The 21594-nt window shown below is 43.3% G+C and overlaps 1 long non-coding RNA gene across 1 annotated transcript; it reads right to left on the bottom strand.

Annotated features, from left to right (window-relative positions):
* Window positions 1-14884: 14884 nt before the first annotated feature.
* Window positions 14885-18677, bottom strand: LOC147022783 (uncharacterized). Its single transcript, XR_015059705.1, has 3 exons — window positions 18547-18677; window positions 16322-16419; window positions 14885-16198 (listed from the first exon to the last, which is right to left on the bottom strand). It is a non-coding gene; the product is annotated as an uncharacterized LOC147022783 (long non-coding RNA).
* Window positions 18678-21594: the final 2917 nt, after the last annotated feature.

The following is a 21594-nucleotide window of genomic DNA, read 5'->3' as shown; positions in this document are numbered from 1 at the left end:
CTGGCGCTACGACAGACATACAGGTGGGTTTTGAAATTATTTACAATCCTTACTTATCTATTTACACTAACCATGGCCCAGGACCTGTCATCTGTAGGAAAGAGGCATGGCAAAGTTAACAGTTTGTGTGTGGGTGAGTGCTCAGCAGCTGAAGGTCAGTCGTCCTCAGGGCCAGCTCAAAAGGTCCCCCTTGAGTATTCCTCGCAGTGAACCTTCTTCTTTCTATTTCTTTCATACCCCCAGCTGCTGGAGGCAACTCACCAGTCACCCTAACACGGCAGGCCATGCGCCGTCCCACAGGCCATTTAAGTGGCCTTTATGCAAGAAGAAAGACGTGGCCAGGCTGCTCAATGCAGTCTCTGGCTCATTTGAAATGGATGGAAGATGCAAAGACACAAAAATGGGCGCACGGGCCGCACAATCGCAGTCCCCATGGTGCGCCTGCCTGCAGGGCAGTCATTGCAACCATTGGAGATGGTCCTGGTGCATATGGTGATGGTGACACAGGGGCAATGCAAAAAGGGTAGCAGGCATGGGGTCACGGCAGAGGCAGGCAACAAAGGCATGGCAAGGCAAGGCAAGCACGGACCAGCAAAGACAGCACAAGCAGGCCGGCATGTGAAGCTGGCCGGCCTCGGGTATGGTTCCATCAGGTTTGTGGAGGAAGTGCGGTGGCACCGGCCACTCCGAAAACGGGCTCGGACCTAACCTATGGTCTCCCCCCCAACCTATCGCCTTTGCCTGTCTGTGTCCATACCCACTCCCTTAGTTTGCAATAACAAAACAACCAAATTTAGCCCCTTTCTATTTTTTTTTTTTAATCCCTGGTCAGAGTCCAAGTCTCACATCCGTAGAGCAAGACTGGAAGCACCAAGGACCTGAAGACTCCGACTTTTGTCCTCCTGCACAGGTAACGACAGTGCCACACCCCGTGGTCCAATTAATCCATGACTCCTCAGGCCCGACCCAGACGTCTGTTGACCTCTGGTTACCTTCGCAAACTTTGTTGCGAAGGTTATGTTTTGATCGCTGTGTATTTCTTACTTACGAAATCTAAAGATTTCTTAAGTATATTGATGACTTCCGTTTCTGTTTGTTTGTTTGTTTGTTTGTATGTTTGTTTATTTGTTTGTTTGTAGGCACGATAACTCGAGAACGGAAGAAGCTACCAATGTCAAATTGCACCACGTGATTCAGGAGGGTGTTGGCTAGTGCTGATTAGATTTTGGTCAAAATCGGTCAAAGGTCAAGGTCACAGTGAGGTCAAAGATCCAAAAAATGATAACTCGAGAACGGAAGAAGCTACCAATGTCAAATTACACCACGTGATTCAGGAGGGTGATGGCTAGCGCTGATTAGATTTTGGTCAAAATCGGTCAAAGGTCAAGGTCACAGTGAGGTCAAACATCCAAAACATTCGATTTTTGATGGTTTGGTACAGAATCATTGTAGAAACTTCTGGTTTGCGTCGCAACCTTCTCGAGAGACAGCTTTTATTAGACAAGGTCAGAGGTCAAGTTGACGATTTCGTAAGTACCAGTCTATGACTGCTTGTTTGTTTATTTGTGAATATGTGTGTTTGTTTGTTTGTTTGTTTGTTTGTTATTCGTATAACTCCAAAAGTATTGAACTGAATCGCAGCAAATTTGGTGGGATGATTGTTTATTATCCGAGGACCATTTGATTCGATTTTGGGAGCGATCTGGTCAAAGGTCAAGGTCATGAAAAGGTCAAAATCGTCTTTTTACCACAGCGCGGTCAATTTGTATCCAATTTGCATGCAACTAATGCCAAAATGTTCAGAATTCAATGCCCCACCTTGTGGCATGACACAATGACGTAATAACCCTTATTAGCGGTTGGGAGTCAAAGGTCAGGGGGGGGTCACAACATTGCAAAATGTGCGGTTTTAGTCATAACAAGGTCAATTCTTATCCGATTTGCATGAAATCAACACCAAAATGTTGACTGTTCTGTTCCCCACACTCTAATACCAATTACAAAATTAAGAGTACAAAGGTCAAGGTCGAGGTCATGAAAAGGTCAAAATCGTCATTTTACCATGGTGCGGTCGATTTTTATCCAATTTGCATGCAACCAATGCCAAAATGTGAATTCAATGCCCAATCTTGTGATATACTATATGACACAATGACATCATTACCTTTGTTAATGGTTTGGGTCAAAGGTCAGGGGGGTTAACGACCTTTATTTTCATAACGCGGTCAATTCTTATACAATTTGCATGTAAGTAGATTCAAAATGTTTAGAATTCAATTCCCTATCCTGTGATGTGTAATATTTGAGAGTGACTTTATTGGTGAGTTTAAAGCATTGGGGGGGGGGGGGTGTCACTGAACTTATTTCTTATAATGTGACCAGTTGTCATCAGATTGACTTGACACCGACACCCGAAAAGGTCAGGGAGTTCATACAGAAATTGTACAATGTACGTGAATCAGTGTCAAACAGCAGGAAATTTAATGTTTTTAAGCCATCATAACACATATGAGATGGCAGATGTGGTATGGGATTAAATACCCTCACAATCAACGGTTTCTGGGGGGGGGGGGCAAAATGTAGCGTTGGCAAAGGTATGCGCTCTAATGAGTTCCCGTTCTAATTCACAACCTGCAGAGACATGAATATCACTGCCAAGGTAAGTGAATCCCTCCGTGACTTCAACATCCTCGCCACAAACAGGTACAGACTGGATAGCAGCTTCCAATATGTCATTGAAAGGCTGGATCTTAGTTTTGACCCAGGAATCCTGCAATCACAGTTGCTCTGACTCCTCATTCAGCACATCGAAGGCCGCCAAAAGGATATCCAGAGTCTTTGCAAAGATGACTGCATCGTCTACAAAATCAAGGGCAGAGATATTGACATTCCCAAACAATGCACCGCAGCTTTATCTCTCCGACATCCTCACCAGAATCCAGTCCATACAAGTGCTGAAAAGTGTGGGGGCCAGTGCACATCCCTGACAAACTCTAGTAACAACTCGAAATAAGTCAGAGATGGTACCTCCACATCTCACAGCACTCTCTGTATGAGAGTATAGTTAAGACATCAGATTGATCAGTTTTGGTGGTACCCCACGAAGACCAAGAATCATCCAGAGGGCATCTCAAATCCCTGAGTCAAACACTTTTTCCAGAGATCGACATATGCTGCAAGCAGCCCCTGCCGAAACTCTCGGCTATGTTTGGTGAGGACCCGAAGAGCAAGGATACGGTCAATCATTGACCTCTTTGGTGTAAAGCCTGACTGCTCTGGATGCTGGTGCTCAAGCAGATGGTGGCGAACCCTATCAATAATTATTCACGCAAAGACCTTTCCCAGAGCAGCGTTAGCCCCCGGTCATTGTTGCCATCTTGGCGATCACCCTCCCTTTCCAGAGAGGGACAACAAGGCCCCTCTTCTACTCAGTTTGGATGATGCCTGTGTTCCAGGCAGAGCACAGAACTGCATGCAACGACACGAGTATAGCATTTCCACCAGCCTTGAAAATTCATCATGGATGCCACAGATCCTAGGAGCTTTACACTCTTTCAACTGGTTCACTGCAGCCTGTGTTTCCACAAAAGAAGGTGGATCACAGTTGCTTGGAGGCTCAGCAATTGGGATAGTAACACCCCTGACATCCAACTCAACAGCTGGTGGCTCAGCCTGGTACAGTCGTTCAAAATAGGGCATGGAGGAATGCAATGCGTGAATTCCCCTGTAAGCAGGATGAGAATCACTTGACCACAGGTGATGCTCTACCTCCTCACCGATTCCTCGCACGTAGGCTTTCTTGTCCACCCTCAGCACACGTACAGTTTTACAGCTCATCTCCCTGAACAGCTCAGCTCTGCCATTAAGCCCGGCCCTGCATCTTTGGTCAATGGTATCCAGTCTACCCTTGAGAGACAAAATTCTTCTTTGCTTGAAGGTGAGTTCCAAGACATCCACCGGCAACATCAAGGATGGTGGTCTTAATGGCACTCCACAACTCTTCAGGATTTCCCAAAGCACCCAGATCCCCCAATTCCCCACTCATCCTGTTTGCAAACTCCTCAGATACCCTCTCATCCTTGAGCTTGCCAACATCCACCCTAACCTGGGATGGTGCCATTCTCCCGGATTTAAGCTGAAACTTCAGAGTTGCTACAACAAGGCTGTGGTCGGAATTGAGGAACTGAGCACTCCGGTAGACCCTGCAGTTCTGGATCATCCTCTGGCATCCATCAATGAGAACATGGTCAATCTCCTTTGCCACAACACCAGCGTTGGAATCCCAAGACCAGCGATGAGTCTATGGACACTGAAACCACGAACCAGCCACCCTAATTCCATGATCTTGCAAAGTCAAGGAAATTATTGCTATTCTGGTTCACAGTTTCAGACCCATGGGGAACGACACATGTCTCATAACCATTCCTATCAGTACCCGTTGATGCATTGCTTTGCCAGTCGATGTCAGGTTTCACCACCCACCACGATCCGGTCTCTGAATCTCAGAGAGTGCTGCAATACCAATGTTCAAATGCTTGAGATCAGATGATAATAGAAACAGGTGATCATCGTCTCTTCGCGTTCGGATATTTCAGGCACCCATCCGAAGGGACTGCCTCAGATTAACCCAAGGAAGCTGCCATCTGATGGACGACACCTTAGCACCACTCCGCCACACACCACTGCAATCTGACCCAGGAAGTTTACCCCATGCTTTTCCTCCTATCTTCAAGGAATAGGGGTCCTGAAGGCTTTGCCCAAATCCCATCATCTACTAAGCTGCCCTGCACAGGCAGCAGCACAGGAGGTACTCCCATTACATGGAGTGAGATTTCAGTTTTATTTTCATTTGTGTATTTTGCAGAATGAAGTGTGTTACGGTGGCCGGAGTAAAAATCCTGCCACCAACCACCCCCAAAAAAGTAACCCAACTGCAGGAGGATGTCCACAGACACAGTTGGGGACTAGATATGGAGGGCTGTTGGCTCGCAAGGAGCTCGTCCACCCTTTGACAGGTTTTCTTTTTAATTTTGCTCGGTGTCCATATCCATGCACCCTCCTCACCACAAAACCTGGTGGGGGAGACGGTTTCTTTGCCGAAAACCCAACCATGAAACAGGTTAATACAGGTTTACATGGTTCCTGTAGCAAGTCACAGATCTAATCTGGCCTGACCTGACAACCAGGCACAAGTCCAGAAAAGAGGTGGACGAAGACAGAGAGACCACCGACCTGTTGGCGATGGTGAAGTGATCGGCACATAGACTCAGCTTCATCGCGAGAGATTCCAATGATATTGAAAGCCTTCTTTTCCATGACATCAAGTTGAGCAAGATGTGAGACAGGGGAGCCAGCCCAAAGGGGAGAGAAGAACTCCGTTGAGTTGCAGATGAAAGCCATATAGGTGGACAGGAGCCCAGGTGTGCCAAGGAAGGACTTTTCACGGCTTCTGGCTTTGGAGGCCAATTTTGAAATTTGGCTTGACCAAGAGAGAGATCATGGCTATGAGTGAGACCCATGAGTTTGAGTGACTGCACCTCTTCGAGGGCTGCCAGAAACGTTTCCACCTTTTCAGTTGTAAAAGACACAGAATCCAGGAGCAGCTGAGTATGACTGGGAAGGGTGGATACATAGAGAGAGGGAGAGAGAGAGGGGTTTGGGTTATAATATTATGTAGCAAACACAGAATTGAGGCATTCGGCCTCACGAGCAGAGTCGGCAGTGGTGTCATTTGATATGGGGAAAGGGATGGAAGGGGAGCATACACCAGAGACAAACTGGACAAATCGCCACCAGGTTTTAGAGGAGGGAGACAAGTTTGAAAGTTCATTCTTGAGATTGAACGGATATTGTTTTCTGGCTTTCCTGAGAGTAGACACACACTTGTTGCGGGCTTTGTGGAATGATTTGAGGTTGCCTTGGGTCGGATTTGTGACCTTTTCATGAACACTTCCACCTTCTTCCTCTGAATCGCTCGCACAAGTCTCAAAATAATGTGGCTCCACTATTCCCCTGAAAGCGTTTCCATCACTAATTTTGATTCCAATCGTTTCTGCAAAATCTCACTGATCGCTTTCAACATACTGAGAACGTTTAGAGTTGCTGATGACGGTGGAATCAGTATCGGAATCTGAGCTCGACATGTACTACTGTTCATTTCAGCCGCCAATCGGATCAGTATGGATTCTGGATGTGATGTTACTGGTGAAATCGAAAATCAACATTCTTGGGCTTTTTCGACACTGTGATTGGCAAAAAAATTTCAATTTTTTTTAATCTTCAAATTAGACCATCTTATATATCATTTCCGAGTTTGTGGTTTCGTGTCGCGCTATCTTCGACTTTGTTCTGCGCTCGAGTAACGTGATATTCGGCTTACATTATCTCAAAGACCATATGAGGTGCATGGTACAAAAAAAAGTAAATAAAATGGTTCTGAAACAGTGAAATCGTATTCCACTTACTGCATTAAAGTAAAATTACTACTGATACTCTGCATCAGTTCCTTTCCAAACACACCCACCCCAACATGTCGCGCAGAGCGTGGGTTATGCTAGTGATTAATGATTCTCAATGGTTTTCATTAAAAAAAATGTGTTTGGGTTCCCCTTTAAGAATGTAAAAAGGAGAAGAGGGGCAAGGGGGTGTACAGAGTAATAGAATGTGGAGAAAATGGAATGGGAGTTGAGAGGAGATGAAAACTTGAGCAAAGTCGATGGCGCACCATCGCAAATCCCAATGCTTCCAACCAAAGCAAAGTTGAAAGATGGTAAAAAGTTCCACCAGGATTGACCCAATCTCAAATTTTTATCAAAGTTAAATGATCCATTATCAAAGTTACTTTGTTTTCCCGTTTGACCCCATGTTCCCAGCGCTTGGGGTAGGGGCATGAACTGAAGATCAAAACGTCGTTACATATTTCATGTGTCCCCCAATGTTGATTGCATACACAAAGCTTCATTAAAAAGTGTTTGAAATGTGCCTGCAATTGCATTTTTTCGTATTTGACCTTTTGACTCCACCCTAGGCGACGGGGTCAAAATGAAGCTGATCTTACACCTTTATACCATGTGGTAAGCATAACTACCAAGTTTGGTGAATGTCTGCACAATCGTTTCGGAGGAGTTAGCATGACGGACGGACAGACAGACAGAGGGAGCCGATTACAATATCCCCCCACGTTTTTTTCTTTTTCTTTCCAAAAGCATATTTATAATAAACAGATGTGAGGGTGGAAATGAGGATCAAAAATTACGTTTTGAGTAAGGTACTTATAAGTAGCTGCCAACTAAAGGCGGAATCCAGTCAAAAATTGTGGATTCCATAAGAACGGGTTTTCAAAGGGGAAACGAAATAAGAAAATTGCTTTGGCATATCTAGTTTGATGTATTAAATGCCTCTGTGTTTGTGAATACTAAGAGTTGCATAAACAGGTATAAAGTGCAAAGCAGATGGGAACGTGCGTGACATTTTGTTTGCTAAAAGCAGTTTGCAAAATGTCTGACTCTTTGGAATTAAATGCCGTTACACGGGGAGAGTTTCTGCGTGAGTGATATTTGATGTCACGGTATTGTTAGAGTGGAATTCAATTTGCTTGTGGGAAATATCATATTTCCCATATTAATAGTGCCTCCTGAATCGAGGTACACTGACCACACTTTCACAAACAGCTGTGCTTTTTTTTTAATGAGCATTGAGCTCACTTGAATTTGTCTCTTATCTTTGACTTGGTTATAAATATTCGAGCTTATCGGTAAAGACCAGAAGTCTTGACGGCATGTCAACCTTTAGAGCTCGCAAGCAAGAGGTAAAGAATGTACAGAATGGTGAGGATGAGGATTGGAAAGAGGACCTGCATATGGATTAAATTTTGTTCTTTAACCGAAATAGTTGACATAACTGCTGCATTATTACATTTTAAATTCCAACTCTTCACTCTCAAAAAGTTTTACAAAATGATGTTTGTTGGCACATTGGTGACATCAATAATTCCTTATGCCTCCTTGTGGCTACGTAGAGAGGTTGGGGTGAAGCGGTGTGCGTGCGTGTGTGTGTGTGTGTGTGTGTGTGTGTGTGTGTGTGTGTGTGTGTGTGTGTGTGTGTGTGTGTGTGTGTGTGTGTGTGTGTGTGTGTGTGCGCACCTGCAAGCTGCTGTCGTTGGCTGCCATCTCCACACGTAGGTATGTTTCAGGAGGTGGAACAGAGACCTACTAGGTCTCTGCACATGCGGATTTCAAAAAGTGAAATGGAGTCCTCCCAGGGCAGGGCTCAAAGTATCCACCTTTATTTCGGTAAGGGGTCACGATTCATGCACCAAGCTGTGAAGTTTTCTGTTGTCAAAGTTTTGTGCCGAGGGCTCTCATCAGGATCATCACTCAGCCCTGAACGGCTTCCAACTGTTGTTTGTTTGTAATAATATTCCCAGGGATGGTTTTTAATATCTCTGTGAGGTTCTTTGTCATCATTCCCATCGCTCCAACTATCACTGGTACAACTTTGGCATTCTTCCGTTTTACAGGATCTTTTCACTTTATTCTTGAGGTCTTGGTATTTGGTCATTTTCTTGATTTCTGCATTGTTTAGTCCAAAATCACTTGTATTAACGCCTCACTCAGCAATGACTTCTTCTCTCTTTTTTTTTTTTTTACCTTAGTGTGATATCTGGTCGCAATGCTTTGTTTTCGATGGTCATGCTCGATGGGATCATTGGGTCGTATGTGAGCGGTACTTCCATGTTTCCATTTCATTGTTTTGGTTAATGTTCCGACAAACTTTCTGGAATAAGGATATCAAAGTTTTTGCAGATGTGCCAGTGGTTAAAATTACAAATTCTGTTGTGTCGTTGTGTGTACAGCTATTCTGACATGAGTTTATTTTTTAAATTTGTGTTCTGCCATAAAGTATAACATATTACTCTCTTTGCTAACACCACCTCCACCCCTCACCTGTGTCTCCCCCTCCCCCCCCACTCTGTCTGTCCCCTCATCACTCCCCCCTCCAAATAAAATGCAGCGCTCTCCTCCCACACCGCTGTCGCTCTCTCACTGTCTCCGTCTTTCTCCGTCTGTCTGTCTGTCTCTCTCACACCCCTCCATCCCTCAGTGTATAGCATGGTTGCATGAGGTGTTGCTCTCTCCATCTCCACCCCATTCCTCACTCTTCTCCCATTCCTAGCTTCCCCTTCTTCACCCACTCCTCACTTCCGCTCTCTCCATCTCCACCCCATTCCTCGCTCTTCTCCCATTCCTAGCTTCCCCTTCTTCACCCACTCCTCACTTCCGCTCTCTCCTCTCCCCACTCCTCCCTTCCCTCTGTCCTCTCTGCCTCCCCTCTCTCCCTCCCCTGCCCCTCTCTCTCCCTCTCTCTTTCTCCACCCCTCCCCTTCACACCCCAGTCAGTGAAGCGATGGGTTGTATTTGCTCGTCTACTAATAAATGGCCGTACATGTGTGTTTGTGTGTGTGTGTGTGTGTGTGTGTCAGTTGGTGTCTCCTTCATAACTCCAAAACCATGAAACCTATCTGCCTGAAACTTTTCATGCAAACGAAGGGAACTCCAAGGAAGTGTATGAGTGAATCTCGCTCGTTATCGGAAACAACCAGACGGATCGTTACACCAACTAAGGATGGCCATGCACCACCACCCACATTTGGATTGCAACATTAGGCCAGGGCTCACATAAACAACAGGTCCAGTGGTCCTATTTTTATTGACCACGTTAAGCGAAGACACACACACACACACACACACACACACACACACACACACACACACACACACACACACACACACACACACACACACACACACACACACACACACACACACACACACACACACACACACACACACACACTGTGCGATTCCAAACTGAGTGGTGAGAGCGCCCGAACCACGTCCCATACAGCCCTTACTCCACTGTCCCGGGAGCGATAAGCACTGCCTGCCAAGCAGAAACATTATCTCTCGCTGCACCACACACAACCTGGAGCCATTATTGAATACAGTCGGGAACAATGATGATGTGAAGCCGTTCTCCGACCTGAGCTGAACGCCGCCATGATAAAACTTTGGAACAAGTAACTTATAACATAATATACACACTTTGGCCTGCATCATATTAAATCGCCAAAACCCACCTGTTGGTTCATCATGTGGATAATAATAAAAGCAAACGTTATTCAATGCATCTCCATCATGATGACTGCGGAAGGTCTCATACCCGGTTAGGCCATGACCCGGACATTAGAATACTCTGGAGACCTTTACTCACATTTTGCTAAAATCAGACCATTTCACCAACCGTAGAATTTCTTATTAAGCCTTGTTGTGAAATAAAGTTTATATTACCAGAGGTGCATGTGGCCCATAAGTTGTGACGACATAATCGCTGTTTTAAGACCATTCGCCTGGCATTTTGGCCTGCACTAATTGCTCCACACTTTGCTCTTTTTTTTTGTACTAGTGTGACCTACATAAATTGCCACTCTATTATTATTCTGTTACCTGACAGTGTGGATTAGAATTATGGTAATTCTGTTCTGAAGGCTGGCTTTCAAAAACTATTACGACTGCACATTAACGGCGGCTATGCGCCAGGCGTTGTAAAACACCGTTAAGAGGCTCTTAATGAAATCGCCGCACAGGCGTGTCAATTCGTGCCTGCACATTCCTCTGTGTGTGCCCTCTCTTTCCAGTCTCCCTCCTCACACCTAGTCATGTGATCCAGTCAATGGCAGGAGCATGTGTCGCATAACGTGTTGTTTATGGGCTGCACATCGTTAGAAACACTGGACCTGAGGAAAGCAACATAGTTTAAAGACCAAACATTATTTTTTCTAACTGCTGAAAGCACTACGCTGCAAAGCAAGGTGCAATTGGCATTCATTATTGAAGTTCTGCTGATACTTATACTGCCATGACTCTCATGAAATGAAAATAAATTCTCCCTAACAGACGTCTATTCAGTATTAAAAGAAGGCAAAGGTTTTAAATTTCCATGGGGTTACTAATTTTTACTTGCTTTTTGTAACAGACAGCTTGCACGTTTCTTTATTATGAACGGGCTGTAATATCGTGTAATAATTCCGTGCCACTGGGGTATGGCAAGTGACGCTGACTGAGTGGTTCTGTCACTGGCAACTGCAGTCACTTAAATGTGTTCTCGTCAAGCTTGAGTGCCTGTTCCTACAAGAGTGACGTTTGGCCTTTCTCAATTCGACGGGTAATCACAGTATTAATACGCGGCAAGCTCGACTGCATTGTCAAAATCACGGTCTATTATTATTACATTTTGTAGCAAATTTTATTACACGATTGGAGAGGGCGAGTCTCATTTTGGAAAGTACGTGAACAACAAAAAGTCTAAAATCGAATTACGTTTTGGAAAGTAAAATTCTGGAAGGGGAAAAGAGTTCGTTGTGTACTGCACTAAAATATACACATTGTTTGGTACAGACGCGTAGAAGTGAAACTTGACATGACAACATCACTGAATATCGTAAAATAGAAGAGAATAGAATGGATAAAATGGTTACTTGCAAGAGAGGAAATATTGCAGGAATTTAACTTTATAAGGCTTGGAACTCTGTCTTGGAAATCTGTGTTGTGGAAATCTGTCTTTGAAATCTGTTTCATAAAAATACATAGACACGTTGATTATCATATTTCAGAAATACAACATTTATATAGCCTTATGTAGTATATTTACAGGCAAAAAAATCAGAAAAAGTCTCAACAATAGTTCACTGAATTCTCATAAACTCAAAGTGGACATTCCTTAATTTTCAATAAAATTGTTCAATCACTTTTCCGTTTGAGGATTTCTGTTAAAAAACAAACAAACAACTAAAGCATAGATTCAAAAACACCCAGGTGTCACTCCCCAAACTATTGCTCTCACTTACTAAATCTGAGCTCTCTCTCGCTCTCTCGCTCTCTCGCTCGCTCGCGCTCTCTCTCCAGCTCTCTCTCTCGCGCGCTCTCTCTCTCGCGCGTTCTCTCTCTCTCTCGCGCTCTCTCTCTCGCGCTCTCTCTCTCGCGCTCTCTCTCTCTCACGCTCTCTCTCTCTCTCGCGCTCTCTCTCTAGCTCTCTCTCTCTCTAGCTCTCTCTCTCTCAGCTCACTCTCTCACTCTCTCACTCTCTCACTCTCACACTCTCTCACTCTCTCACTCTCTCACTCTCTCACTATATATATGTATATATATATATATATATATATATATATATATATATATATATATATATATATATATATATCATCTCTCTCTCTCTCTCTCTCTCTCTCTCTCTCTCTCTCTCTCTCTCTCTCTCTCTCTCTCTCTCTCTCTCTCTCTCTCTCTCTCTCTCTCTCTCTCTCTCTCTCTCTCTCTCTCTCTCTACCAACACAATTATATCTGGACAAACTTTAATTGCTTGTGGGTTTTGTTAGGGCCCTGGTCCAACTTTTGGTTCCCTTGAATTTTGTGCATTTTAGTTACTATCTGGCCAAACTTTGTGTTCTGGTGAATTGTTGGCGAAGTTGGTGAACATTTTGGATTTTGTTAACTATCTGGTGAAAAATATGAAAAAGACTCAACTCTCAACAGTTGTTCACTGATTTCTCATAAACTCCAGTGGACATTCCTTCATTTTAAATACAATTGTTCATTCGGTTTACCATTGTGAGGTTTTATAATAAACAAAGTAAAGCGTAGTTTGAAAAACACCATTTTGGATAATTCTTGAATATATTTTTATGTATCCATCATGGAATGAAGGACTGTCCAGTTATTCCGGGACAACATTAACTCAAATCCCATCCAATATATATATATATATATATATATATATATATATATATATATATATATATATATATATATATATATATATATATACATTAAAAAAGTATATTGGCTTTCTTAATAACAAGAGAGGGAAGCAGAGGGTGCCTTTTCCCCCATAGTCTCTTCTTTAAAATGTTGGGAAATGCCTGGTTGGATATTCGATGGTGACATGAAAGAGGAGATGAATCAAGCTTGTGTTCATGCACAGGATCATAATATGTGGTCCCACATGTTAGCATCCTTTGACGTCTTGCGGTCCTTCTTTAACATTCATCTTATGCACGGAAGCAACAATTAACAAAAATAATATATTATTAGTTTCTATAAGTGAAATTCTGCATGGTACAAATGTTTGGTATTATACCTGAGCTCCATTATCTCATGAGCCCTGATCGAATATAAAATAATAAGAAGAAAGAACTATTCAGTGGTTGGAGTCACATTTGCACAAAAGATGTTTGTGGCTCAAGTAAGCCATTGATGTCAGTCCAGGACATCACTGAAGATGTGGCCGGATTGAGGGACAGGTGACCCAAGCGACCGCTGGGCTCGGGGGGATGGGGGTGGGGTGATGGCTGCTGGGCTTGGGGTTCACCTGCCACGAAGCTATAACAATGAAATTAGATGCAGGAAGAGACCATTCAGCCTATAATGCCTGCACTACACCAACGCAAGATGAAATTAATTTTTCACGTTAAAAATTTCATTGGTGGGATTGGGGGGGGGGGGTAGGGAGAAGTGGGGATGAGCAAAGCACGGTAGATTCAGGGATATTACCAGGGTGTCAAAAATAATATAAAGTTTTTTTTTTTAAATTCTTTGGTGGTGAGGTGGGGTGGGGGGGAGTGTGCGCGAAAGCTGTTTTAGGGTGAAGAATGTACAACACCGACCACACACTATCCCTCAAGCAGACCCTGTCACTGACATCACAATCGGCACAGAAGTATTCATGCACAGGATCCAAATATGCTAATTACAACACAATCATCCATCCGTACTCAAGTTACCTTCAGGTCCTGCCAACATCCCTGTACTTCTTTTTCTCCAATACTTCCAGGTTCCTATCCAATTCAAATTTAAACCTATTTACTGTTTCTACTGACACGAACTTTACATGGAGATTATTCCGTGCAAATTAACTACCCTCTGAGTGAAAGACCCCTGCCTTACAAAGATGTTAACTCTCCTCACTACCATCTTAAGAGGCGGCAGCCTCTTCACTTTCTGCAGATCTGGATAAAATCACAAACTGGTCCAACACTTGGAACATGTCTTTCAATCCTGAGAAATCTCACACTCTCCCTATGTCTCTCCGAAAGGACCGTCCGGAACCCCCACCCCCTCGTCTATTTTCTCAACAATCCTCTTGAAGAAGCCCTTTCATTCAAGCTTCTGGATCTCACTATCTGCCACGATATTTCCTGGGAAAGCCACATTTCCAAGCTGGCCTCCAAAGCCAGTCGCCAACTCGGCATCCTCCGTCGTGCAGTCTTTCCTTGGTACACCTGAGCTCCTGACCACATACAAAGGTTTCAGACACAGCTTGATGGAGTACTGCTCACCCCTCGCAGGTGGTGCTTCTGCCTCTCACCTTGCTCGACTTCACTCCGTGGAAACCAAGGCTTTTAGTCTCATTGGTATCTCCTGCGATGAAGCTGAGTCTTTGGGTCTCTCACTCTCTCACTGCAGGCAGGTCAGTGGTCTTTCTGTCTTCTACCATCAACGGTGAAAGATAAGAGGAAACCTCTGAAACGAAAAATGTCAGGACGGGTCCCAGGAAGGTTATGGGTGAGGTGGCGAGGCCCCTCGGCCAGAGGGGGGGGTGTTTCCCCCTCACCAACCCCCTTAGGTACGACTGCCATGGCCCAACACGGAACTGATACTGGGCTCGCGTCAGACCGATGTACAGAAGATTAAATTCATTCAAAAAGAACCCGAGCAACGCCAGGTGCACTCACCTAGTGTTCTTTATGTTAGCTCTTACACGAGCCTTGACGGTGTATACAGAAAAATAATAATCCCAACCCGGCACCGTCCCAAAAGGTATCAAGCTTTTTTTGGTGATTTTTTAAATTTATTTGTTCAGCACTACTTGCAAAATATTTCATTAACGTGAATGAAACTTTAGGGGATGTGTAAATATTTACTCCACATGTTGAAATGATACAAACTATCCACTTTAATGTTCACCCAGTAATGGCTAACCTCTTTAATATGACCATTCATCTTGCAGCCGAAAATTAGTGGCTGGTTCAATATTTATGAAAGAATCCACATTGGGTTTATCATGAGACATCATCATATTTCTTTTCATAGACCTGCATTGCCCATTCTATAACATGACCATATTCAGTTTGGTGTTATTCTCCAAATTCAATTCCAGATTCCACATTTAATCCTCATGAATGTAACTACCTTACGTAGTTTTCCAGCTTCTCTACTGTTCATATATCACTGGTTCCATTAAATGGACCATCTATTCTCACTGTGAATTTTTACATTTCTTTGTGCTCTGCAGCTCAGCTGTTCTCTGAACCTAAATTCTGCAAACACCACCACAAAGGATAACTCTGATCCTCAATAACTATTTGACGAGTGTAATTAAGGCTAGTTATCTCTTTAACTGTGAGCCTGATATTTGCTTAACGGTTAAGGTGGCTGGCTTAAGATCTTAGGGTCTTGAGTTCAAGCCTCCTGTTGTACAGCGAAATAACACCAGGTGGGTTGATTCAACCTGTCATCCTTCTGAGGTCAGCCAAATTAGGACCAGCTTCAGCAGCTGGTCAGCAGCAGAGCAGCCACAGGGTGCATCCAAAATAGCAATAATAACCTATTTACCTAGTGGTATCATGATGACAATTTTATGAAGAACCTGCTGCTTCAGAACCGTGGGAAGAATGTGTACCTGCAAGTTGGGAATGTTAATTTCAAGTCTGAATGTGCAATCTGTCCGAATACTTTTGGCCATATAGCTCGCCAATTGAATTAATTAAAACAAATGAGTTGATTGTTAAGCATGCATAAACGTGCATTTTGAAAAGGAATTGCTAAGATGTGAAAATTAATTGCTGTTCTGAATGATGCCGAGCACCTTGAGATCATCGGCGAACAGTCCCACTCCGGATTTTTTTTGGTGGATAGAAGGTCATTAACGGAGCAATTGAGAGTGGTTGAGCCAAGGACATCGCCCTGAGGAATTCTTGGAGCTATGTCGTCGGTTTGTGGTAATTGCACCCTGATGCTTTGCTTTGTTGCCGACATCCGTGGAAGTATCCCTTATTTTCGGCTTCACTCGGTCATCCTGAGGTGTTACTGCTGCACCCGTGGGGTGTCACCTGCACTTCTCGTTGAGCATGCGATGGTCTCTTGGCCTGTTTGGGATTGAAGGTGAAGTGGGAATTGGTAAAGCTTATAAGCTTAAGACCTGTGTTTAATGTGTGGATGGTCCTTAATTAGTCATTTTCTATTTAGGAAATGTTGGTGTTGTCGCTCACCTTGTTTCAAAGACATGTCCAAATGTCTTCAGAGGAAGGTGTGACATTATTGTCTTCCGATCTGTATCCCATGATGCATTTTGTTCATGTTGAAAGTGCTGAAGAAACACAAAGTTAGCTTCAATGTTTTGCTGTTTGTACCTGAAAGATTTGCCTATAAGATCACATGACCAGTCTCCTGATACTTCTTTTGAAGAGAATGCAATTTGGTGAGAGCATTGTCATTATCAAATAAAATATGTGACTTGTAAGTTATATAATTTTAATCAGTACAATCATTTTCTAGACACAAGTAAATAAGCTGATGAGTCGGCACAGCTTCTCTCTATCTCTCTATCTCTCTATCTCTCTATCTCTCTATCTCTCTCTGTCGAGTGCAGCCTATGGCTGCTGGTTGCATCATTGGTTGCGACGCGGCTATGCTGCTGATGCAGTGTCCTCCTTTTCCAGTACAATGGTGCTCCTTTTGCCGACTTCGGAAGGATGACAGGCTGAGTCAACCTCCTGGTGTATTTTTTTTTTAATTCAGCGGACAACGGGGCTTGAACTCAGGACCCTTAGATCCCAAGCCACCACCCGAACCACTAAGCCAACACCAGGCTGGCACAGCTTGTAAAAGGATATGAATAGTGCAGCTATATGACAATCGTTTTCATTTTTAAGCATAAAGCTTGTTGCAAAATGGGAGATTTGTCATCCATTCTCTGCAGACCCCTTGTGGAGGTGCTGCCAGCAAATCTCCAAGGATATTGGGAGCACAGCAAAGCACCAGGCGTTTATAGTACTGGCAAAGTACCCGCCCAACGGGCGATTTTGTTCCAAGCATGCAACACGTTCTTCTGACACACACCTTTACTTGGGCGGTGTATCGGCAATTGACAGCTGCCTCAATTGCTCCAGAAAATAATAATAAAAAAAAACCTGGGTTACATGCATGAAGCAAAAAAATACCCACTGCTTATAATTCAAAACACCTCACTACACTGGAAAACAGGACAGAAATATACTGTACTGTACTGTACTGTACTGTAGGTGGTGGAGACTTGTAATACCCTCGCTCACCTGGAGGTGGCGCTACACGATATACATTTACATTGGAAATTGCTGGCCCCCATCCCTCTCCCAAGACCACAGGCAAAGATAAAAACACCCCTATGCACAAATTAGGGTCATGCTGATCCTATGTAGCAAGTCTGGATGTAATAGGCCCAGAGCTGTAAGAAGATAGTGCGACAAACAAACATACAACGGTCTGTGAATTACAGTAAGGATACAGGTTAACGATATTCCATCATATAGTGACCTTTCAACTCACAAGGTTTACCTATCAAAAATTCAATGCCAAGTTCAACAAATACATATTCAGAATCTCTGCATTGTATAGCTCACACAGCTAGTTACATTGGTTTGAAAGAAATTAACCGTTGAGGTTAATTCCTCATTGAGAAGACACCAGCAATGCAAAATTATATTGAAATAGATATTTAATGGAGTTTTAAAGCCATTTGGGCTGGTGGGATATCCTTGAGGTGAAAACACTCACCTCTTTGCTGCCTAGCCTAGGTTCGAATCTCAGCCCAGCTATAAACTGTGATCCTCGTGTTTTGTCGGTAGGGTGATTCATCAACGTGTGTGCCGTCCCTCAGATGGATTTAAACTGGGTGTCCCGTCTGCTGGCATTAGTTGGTGGACGTTAAAGATCCCACGGCTTCCTTTGTGAAGAGTGGGTGACCTAGCGCCAGCACCATGGCCAAATTCCAAATTCGTGGCATAACGTTCGTCGAACATCAGGCCTGGCCAGCTGGTTTCTGAAAGATTTGGGCCAAGATTCCCTCGGCCAACCCCCAAGAACATGGGAATAATTCTGGCTTTTAAAAAGAGAAGAAATATATGAACACACCACCATTCGCATGGTGTGCACATACACATGATCACCCCGTCCTCCTGGTCACTCCCATCGGGAGCTGGTGTTTCTAGTGTTTGAAATTTTCCAAAGGTGAAGACTTCCTACCCCCCAGTATACTATGTAGTCTAACATTTTGTGAATAAAGGCCAAAGTTGTGACGAATCATACAAAATGAAAAATGAACATGTACTCATGTAATGGGATTATTCATTCCCCATCACCTTCGTCTTCTTCCTGTGCATCACCTACAACTAATATGTGGGATAATTACAAAACACGAGCAAATCTACACTGTATCCGTATAGTATTCCATACTCACATCTCAGTGACTTTTGCTTCTTCCTCTGCCAGCAAAATGTGGGTGTTTTGGAACCTCCACTTCCTTATTTCCAATCCAAGTTGGGAAGTACTGGAGAAGGAGACACAGGGAACTTCAACACAAGAGGCGACAAGATTCCTGCGCTATATCGACACTACATTAAACCAATCTCTTAGTTTATTGACTCCTGGGGGAGTTAGGGCGAGAACAGCCGGGCAAGCACAGGGAGTATAACATTGTTGTATAATATTGATATAAGAGAACCGACACTTCCTTTATTACTTAACTCTGCAAATGCCCATGAAATATACAACTTCTTATTAATTACATGAGATGGCTGGTCACGTGATCTTAATTACAAGAGATGGTTGGTCATGTGATCCATGATGTATGCAATAAGATACAGTAACTTATCACTGTTTTTGCCACTCGTTAGTCTCAGCCGAGTGTGCAAAATGAAACGAAATAACAGTACGACATCCCAGGACCTGCTGATACATTTGGGTATTCCATTTTTGTTCGAACAGTGTAATGCAAAGGAAGTGCAATCCTCGTTGGAATTGTATATATATATATTTTAAATACACGCTGATATGAGTTTGTTCATCCTGCCACAAGTAATCAGTGTGACCACTCCTTGGCTTTTTTCACAAGATCTTGGCTATTTGTTGTTCACCCTGGCATCTTGGTTTTCTAGAGGTTTTCTTGGCGTATAGGTTTTCTATTTTCATCGCTTTTCTGAAACCTTGTGAATTCTTGGCTTTTTTTTCATTGGCCCACCTTGGCATTTATGAAAATGAGGAGTGGTCACACTGCAAGTAATAGCTCATAGATGTAGTGAAAAAAGTTCTTCCTGGATGCTTTATTTGTGAGCTGCCACAATTGTTTTCTTCCTGGAGGAGAGAGAGGAGAGAGACAGAGACAGAGAGAGAGGCGTAACAAGTCAAAGTTGTGCATATGGCCTGTAGGCTTTCCTTTCCAGACAGCCGCTGTCCAATCGTCCTGACTTATGCACATCAAAACACTTTTATTGTTCACTATGGACAGCTCTGTGCAAATGTCCCTAATCAATGCGACGACGGAGCTTACATGCATTCCCAACGGCAAACTCTCGGATGGTGTTGACGGTGGCATGACAACTGCAGCACCCATCTTATTGAGGTCACGTCTGTGCCTCGATAACAATCACCCCGTTCCCGTCACCTGGAGAATACGGCGAGCGGCAAGAAGGGAAAGAATTTCACAAGTTAATCTGATTATATAGGAAATCAACTGAATCATTGAGGAATACTTTCTGACTGATCTCCAGTGATACAACACATCAATTGCTTTCTGGTTCATAACCCCAGGCCACTGAAGGCACCAATTTCCATTGCAATCTAATTTCCATTCACCTAATATTATGCCGGGCGACTGAACTGTCAATTTATCCACATAATTGGAGCCTGCAAGCTTCACGGCTGTCTTTGATTGGTGCGGGGATTGCTTTGCACAAAGATGAAAACCCACTGCGGCTTTTTGGAGTCGCTCTGCATAAAGGCTTGTCGGATATCCGCACGTGTCGTGGAACTGATCAGTCGGCCATGCCTTTGCACTAATGATGCTTTGGCCAGTGGAATTCACATCATTGCCCTCCGTCGTTCCCCTCTGCCGCTCTCGCAAGTTTAAATGAGAGAAATGAACGGCATTCATGGCCTTGGAATGCTCTTTTTTTCCTTTTCTTTCTGTGAGATCGCGCACATGCTGAGATGCGATGCATTATACATCAGCTGTCATCTTTGTGAAGGCTTTTCACGTGATGCTAGAAGTCCGCTCCGACTGTTTGCAGCTTCGAGGTCCAGAACATTGTTCGTAGTCTAATTTTATCAGTTTTCATCCGGTGGTATTTTGTTTGTGGATGCCAAGAACCGGACTTGGCATCCTGAGAAATTGGGCGAAATTGCTACCGGAAGGTCATTTTTAAAGATGGTGAAAAATAATTAAACAAAACAATGACTAGCAGTTGAGGTTTAAATTCTGTTGTTTGATGAACTTTGTTTTTTGTTTTTGAAATCTGAGATTAAAAAAAAAAGTTCCAAAAGAAAAATGAAAATATGTTTCATATCGGTTTGATTCTTCTCAGATATTAAATTTGACGGATAGCAATTGCGGACAAGGCTGTCGTGCCATATTGAGTGTACTGCATATGGTCAATGGAGAGAGGGAATTTCTGTGATGGGAAAGGAAACTAAACAGCGATGGGAATCGACAACGAATATCGATGTGAATAGAAGTTTAACAACTCTACATGAATAGAAACTGAACAAGAATTGGAATGGATATTGAATTGAACATAAATAGAAATTCTCATTGACAAGGTTACAGGCTGTTTAAAAGACCATTTTCTGTACGTTAGGCAATAAGATATTAGTAGCAGTTGGTTTAATATGTCTGTGAAGCTGCTTGGAGATGGCCTTTAACTGAATTTGTCCTTGGTTTTTGGTAAGGGAACCGTTGTACCGTTAGTTTGTCTTAATCTCTTTGGCCGACTGCGAACTGAGTGTCATGTAGCCTTGAGATGGTGGTTAGGTGATTGTAAAATGGACATAATCTCGTTGCAGGCTGGCTGCGAGACGGTTTCCGTGTCTGCACACAAGCAGCAAAAAACATACATTGTAAAAATGTCAAAAAAGGGAAATTGACATCCTAAAAATATACAGGAGCCAGTATTACAATGAAGTTCTAGGTTCATAATTTGTACGACAGGGTGCCCCACAGAAAACCAGGAAATTTGAGATTTTGAGATTTATTTTGCCGTATTTTACCATACCAATAAACTAACATATAAATAAAGTGTATCTTTGTTTTACACTACATCTAAGTTTCCTTTTGTTTTGTTTTAAATAAACTGTACCAAATTTCCTGGTTTTCTGTGGGGCAGCCTGCATAAGAGATGTTTGTCTGTATTGCCATTTTCCCAGAAATGGCCAAAAAGATCTTCGTCAAACTTTCAGAGGTTCATCAGTGACTGTTGGGGAGTGTTTTAGGCAAAAAACGTTTTTGAAAATT

The sequence above is a fragment of the Eptatretus burgeri genome, chromosome 7 (assembly GCF_056783735.1).
Source record: "Eptatretus burgeri isolate ZD-2024b chromosome 7, Ebu_testis_v1, whole genome shotgun sequence".
NCBI lineage: Eukaryota > Metazoa > Chordata > Myxini > Myxiniformes > Myxinidae > Eptatretus > Eptatretus burgeri.
Note: the sequence above shows the minus strand (reverse complement) of the source record. Positions and strands in the feature narration are given on the sequence as shown.